Source organism: Sorex araneus, chromosome 1 (assembly GCF_027595985.1).
Source record: "Sorex araneus isolate mSorAra2 chromosome 1, mSorAra2.pri, whole genome shotgun sequence".
NCBI lineage: Eukaryota > Metazoa > Chordata > Mammalia > Eulipotyphla > Soricidae > Sorex > Sorex araneus.
In genome coordinates this window covers 310,956,682-310,963,094 of record NC_073302.1, presented here as the reverse complement: position 1 = coordinate 310,963,094, position 6,413 = coordinate 310,956,682, and positions in this window count along the sequence as shown.

The following is a 6,413-nucleotide window of genomic DNA, read 5'->3' as shown; positions in this document are numbered from 1 at the left end:
CCCTTCTGTTTTCTCTCTCTAATTAGCTGTTGTGGTTTGCAATAAAGGTGTTGAGTGGCCGCTGTGCTCAGTCTCTAGCCCTCATTCAGCCCGCAACTCCCTTCCCCCACATGGCCTTCGACTACAATGTAGTTGGTGATCGCTTCTCTGAGTTGACCTTTCCCCGGAACGTGAGGCCAGCCTCGAAGCCATGGAGTCAACCTCCTGGTACTTATTTCTACAGTTCTTGGGTGTTAGTCTCCCACTCTGTTATTCTATATACCATAGATGAGTGCAATCTTTCTATGTCTGTCTCTCTCTTTCTGACTCATTTCACTCAGCATGAAACTTTTCATGCCCATCCACTTATATACTGTTAGTTCTTAAAGTTAGGTTATCGACCCACTTTGAGTAAATATTTGTTTGTAGAGTAAAGTAAAGAACTCTTGTTAAAAGTCAATATTAAATGTAGAAAACCTAAGGTTACTCTTTCAAAAAATAGAAAAGTGTTGGGTTTGTGACTCTGTAGCAAAGTACTTGTCTTGCATGTGTGAGGTCCTGGGTTTGATTCCCAGCACTACCAAAAGAAGATAGAAAACTAAGAACAAATGATAATAATAACTAATAAAATCAGGACTGTGAATCCTCTTTTTTCTTTTTTTTTAGTATTGTATTAAATATTCAAATTTATGAACATGAATGTTTTAGCCTTTAGGTAAGTTAATACCTTTGGGCAGTGGTTATAATTTCTAAGGATTGTTTTGTAGATCCAGGGGTTTATGGTTCTATGTATATTTTCACAGCATTTGGTCTATCCTTGAAGAATGACATGGGAATTTTGATGAGGACACATACCCTCTTTTTGTTGAAAATTTGTGATATGCTTTTATTTGTAAAGTTCTTAGAATATATAGGCTACATATATGCTACACCTTTCTCTTCAGACATACCACTAGAAATGATGAATACATTATGCAAACTCCATTCTAATTCAGGTTTAATTTGCTGTAACTTTTTTTTTTTTGGTTTTTTTTGGGTCACACCCGGCGATGCACACTCCTGGCTCTTCACTCAGGAATCACCCCGGCGGTGCTCAGGGGACCATATGGGACGCTGGATTAGAAACCGGGTCGGCCGCGTGCAAGGCAAACGCCCTACCCGCTGTGCTATCGCTCCAGCCCTGCTGTAACTTTTTTATATCAGTTTTTCTTCCAATTTTTGAGAGTACAGCTTAAGTTGTAATGTAAAAATTATTTAGAAATACATACAGTTAATAATTTTTTCTTTGGGGAATATTATTCTTAAAGCTTGGTGTGCTTCACTGATAGTATTATTTATTTTCCAACAGCAACTGGCATAATATCCGCTAAAAATTATTATGAAAAGAACCCAGGTACCTGAGAATTATAAGGAACATGGTTGCCAAGGGATTGATGAATATTTTTATTTTGCTTTTCCTTCTTCCTGTAACTGTTAGCTTATTGCTTTGGTTCCCCATGTTACTTTCAATTATCCAAATTAGTATCTCTAGATTAGTATCTTCTTCAGCAAAGAAAAATATTCGGTAAATCTCTATGAGATATGATGAGCACAACAGAAATTTTATCAACAATAAAATAATTATTAGTAACTATTATTGTCAACTTTATACCATAGGTTTGTAGCCAGAAAACGGAGATAGAAAACCAAAGATAAAAATGTATAAATTATTTTTCAGTAATCAGTCAGAATAAGTGATCTCTCTAAAATATACAATCTTGAGACATGTGGCATGTGCACTCATAGAAATAAAGACTCACTTTCCCAAAAGGAAACAGACTAGGTAATGCTACTAAATGGTCTGGTGGTTAAGACTCTTCTCATTGCTTCCCAATGTAGGAGATACAGTCTCTTGTCAATAGGGGGCGCTGTACCCAGCAAGAGAGGCGTAATAGCCCTGGGTACAGTTGGGAAGGGCTTTCTGTTTCTTTGATTAAAGAAGGTAGGTTTCTTGAGTCAGAAAGAGAGAGACAGACATAGAAAGATTGCACTCATCTATGGTATATAGAATAACAGAGTGGGAGACTAACACCCAAGAACTGTAGAAATAAGTACCAGGAGGTTGACTCCATGGCTTCGAGGCTGGCCTCACGTTCTGGGGAAAGGTCAACTCAGAGAAGCGATCACCAACTACATTGTAGTCGAAGGCCATGTGGGGGAAGGGAGTTGCGGGCTGAATGAGGGCTAGAGACTGAGCACAGCGGCCACTCAACACCTTTATTGCAAACCACAACAGCTAATTAGAGAGAGAAAACAGAAGGGAATGCCTTGCCACAGTGGCAGGGTGGGGTGGGGGGGAGATGGGATTGGGGTGGGTGGGAGGGACACTGGGTTTACGGGTGGTGGAGAATGAGCACTGGTGAAGGGATGGGTTCCAAACTTTGTATGAGGGAAGTATAAGCACAAAAGTGTATAAATCTGTAACTGTACCCTCACGGTGATTCTCTAATTAAAAATAAATAAATTAAAAAAAAAAAAAAAGAAATATTTGGGTTACATAGAAAATAGACATGAAAACTCCATTGTGTAGCAAATTTCATTTCTTCAAATATGTAAATGTTTGTTTTAAAACTAATGTGGTAATTAAATATATAACCAAATGTAAAAAAAAAAAAAAAAAAAAAAAAAAAAAGAAGGTAGGTTTCTGAGGAGGTGCTGAATGATTTTTTTTCCCCCCTGAAAAGCAGGAGGCCAAACATGTTTGGAACCTCTGGGTTCTTTTATTTCTTTCCTTTTTTCTTTCTTTTTTTTTTTTCTTTTTTTTTTTTTTTAGTATGAGACATTCAAAACCTGTCTCAACTGCTCTGATCATGTAATGTTGGCCAATTCACTTTATCTAAGTCTTAGCTTGTGGAAGACTTATTTTGCCCTGTGGAACAGGCTTTGTGACAGAGCCTACTCCTTCTATTATAAGACGTACAAACAAGCAGCACAACGATAGTCAAGATGCTGAAAAATAGTAAACATCTAAGTTTCCATAAGAGCTTAGTTCTCTTGTAATTACGTTCCACTCACTTCATGTGAAATGCCGGCTCTTCAAAACACAGTGAGCCAGTCAAAAAGAAAGTTGCCTGAGGTAAGTTGTGTGAACGTTCATGTCTTTACATTTATTTGGTAATGGAAAGAAGAACATGTACTTCACAACACATTTGTTTTTGCTATTCTGGGCCGTGGATGGCTCCCCAGTGGGACCTGGGGATTTGAGGGCCACTTCTGGTGATTTCCAGTCAGACTGCACAGGTCTGAAGGAGCAGTGCTAGAATAAGCTGATGGATGCTCTTCAACCTTTCAGTGCTGGGGGTGACTAAGGTCATACCCAATGGTGTGGGGAGCCTTTAGTCCTATTGAACTTGAAGCCTCAAACATACCAGGCATGTAGTGTGTTCATTACTAGAGAGCATAATTGGGGGACCAGGGAGATGACTGGTGTATATACTTTGCATGCAGGACCCCCCCCCTCCGCCGCCCCAGGTCCTGCTCCTGGTGTCATGTGGTCCCCAGAGCACTGAGTTAGGGTGTGACCCAAAAACTAAACTAACAAGAAAATAAAATAAGAAATAGAATTGAAATTCATATTACAAAGTTATTTCTAGAAATAAGAGAATGTAATGAAGGACCATCGTAATAATCTATAAAACTGTGTTGAGTAAATACTTACTGCCTTTTCAAGCACTGTTTTTCTCAGAAGAATTTGGTTGCAGCAGTAGAACACTTACAAAAAATCCAAGGGCTGGAGCAATAGCAAAGCAGGTAGGGCATTTGCCTTGCACGCAGCCAACCCAGGTTTGAATCCCAGCATCCCATATGGTCCCCCAAGCACCGACAGGAGTAATTCCTGAGTGTAGAGCCAGGAGTAACCCCTGTGCATCGCTGGGTGTGACCCCAAAAGCAAAACAAACAACTAAACAAACAAACAAAAAACCAAAACAATCTATACCTGGAGTGATAGTACAGCGGGGATGGCATATGCCTTGTACCTGACTAACCAGGGTTCAATTCTTGGCATTCCATATGGTCCCGGAGCAATGCCAGGAGTAATTCCTGAGTCAGAGCCAGGAGTAACCCCCTGAGTATTACCGGGTGTGACCCAAAAAGCAAAACCAAAACAGAACAAAAACAAAAAGCCACATCTTCTCTTATGCTGATGTGTAACAGAGATACTAAATATTTAGGGTTTGTTCTCCCTTACAGATAGTCTGTACCAAGTAGAAAGTGAAATAGTTTTACTGATTGTTTCATTTTTCTATCCTATGTACTGTTCCATTATTTCATACTGTCAATTCAACAAAAGGGAAAAAGGCCCTATCAAATCACATACTGTGTGATCAAACAAATAGGTTATTTTTAAACAGTTCCAATTTTCATGCATTTTAGGGTTTTGTTTTGTTTTTCTTAGTTTCTGGACCACATCCACGGTGAGGTCCTAGGGACAGAACCCGGGCTGGCCTTGTACAAGATAAGGCCCCTACCTCCTGCCCTATCGTTCCAACCCTCTTCATAGGGTTCAGTTGGAGCTCCTACTATTTGAAAACACTTCTATTTTAAGAGGTCTTGTAACTACCTCTGAATCATTTCACTTAATGATAAATTTTGAGTCCTGAAGAAATATCAGATACTCTACGAGGTATGGTCTCAGAAACAGATTGGGAACCTCCAAGAATATATGCCAATGAAACAGGATCACGTTGATTCCCACAATGAAATCTTCTGTATTAACTGCATGGTACCCTACTCCTCAAAATTTCCCCCACAACATATTGTGTTGTACTCCACACATCCTCAATTGTTTGTCATAATTTCCCTTTGGTTAGCAAACAAGTTCCTGGAGTTCTCACCCATTTTATTTATCACCACATCCCCCAATTCTAATCGTAGCTGGCCTTTAGCCAAATGCTTAACCCACTTTGAGCATTAACTTCCTGAAATGACTTCTGACAGCTTCCAATCCCTGATACATCTCAGAATAGGAACAGAGTCTAGAGTCTATAGCTGCTGTCACCATTGGAAAGACTCTTCAGATGTGTCTGTTTGGTTTACTTCTAAATTCATGTTAATTTTGAGTTCTCTTCTAATAAGTATTTTTTGTGTTTTGTTTTTGTTTTTTCAGTGTGCTCTGTTTCTCAAGAAAAATAAGCATGAATACATCAGGAATATGTGTCATAGTTTTAAAGACAGAGTCTGAGAACTGATATAGAGAGTTGAGTTAGGCTGGCTGCAGCAGTGGTGGGGAAGGAAGGAAGGAAGGAAGGAAGGAAGGAAGGAAGGAAGGAAGGAAGGAAGGAAGGAAGGAAGGAAGGAAGGAAGGAAGGAAGGAAGGAAGGAAGGAAGGAAGGAAGGAAGGAAGGAAGGAAGGAAGGAAGGAAAAATACAAGAAAAGAATTGTGAGTGCTAGTTAGTAGCTTACAGGCCTCAGAATTAGAACATTTTAAAATTATATCTTGAATTTTGGTTATTTTTTTGTTGTTGGTTTTTAGACCACACCTGGCAGTGCTTAGGTCTGACTCCTGGCTCCATTCTTAGGAATCACTCCTGGCAGTGTCTGGGGTTCCAGGGATTGAACCAGGGACGGCCATGTGCAAGGCAAGTGCCCTACCTGCTGTACTATCTCTCTGGCCTTAATAGATACCTTTTTGAGGGACTACACCTAGCAGTGCTCAAGGGTTACTCCCAACTCTGTGCTCAGGGGTTATTCTTTTTCTCTTTATATATATATTTTAATTTAATCACTGTGAGATATAGTTACAAAGCTTTCACATTTGAGTTTCAGTCATACAATGTTCAAACACCCATCCTTCCACCTGTGCACATTCTCCACCACCAATGTCCTCAGTATCCCCCTGCTCCTTTCCAACCCTCCCCCTGAGTCCATGACAGACAATTTCTCAGGGGTCATTCTTCATGGTGTTCGGAGGATTATATGTGATGTCTGGAATCAAACTAGATGCTGACTTCATGCAAGGCAAGTGTCTTAACCCCAATACTATCTCCCAGGCCCATTTTTGGGTAAAATTTTTAACTTGAGTTAGTATCTGAAAAGTGAGCCTATGGAGGGTTTGTTGTTTTAAAAGAAAGTAAAATGAAAGTGTTCTTAAAATCTGAAGAATTTTCACTCAAATTTTAGCTCCCTTTTAATTTTTTATTTAAGAACTTCTAATTTTCCATTCAAGGACATCAAGGTATACCTTGTTCTTTCCGTTAAGTATATGTTATCGATAACTGTCAACTAAGAATTTAAGGTTTTTTTCTTTTTGGGTCACACCTGATGATGCTCAGGGGTTACTCCTGGCTCTGCGCTCAGGAATTACTCCTGGTAATTATATGTTATCGATAACTGTCAACTAAGAATTTCAGTTTTTTTCTTTTTGGGTCACACCCAATGATGCTCAGGGGTTACT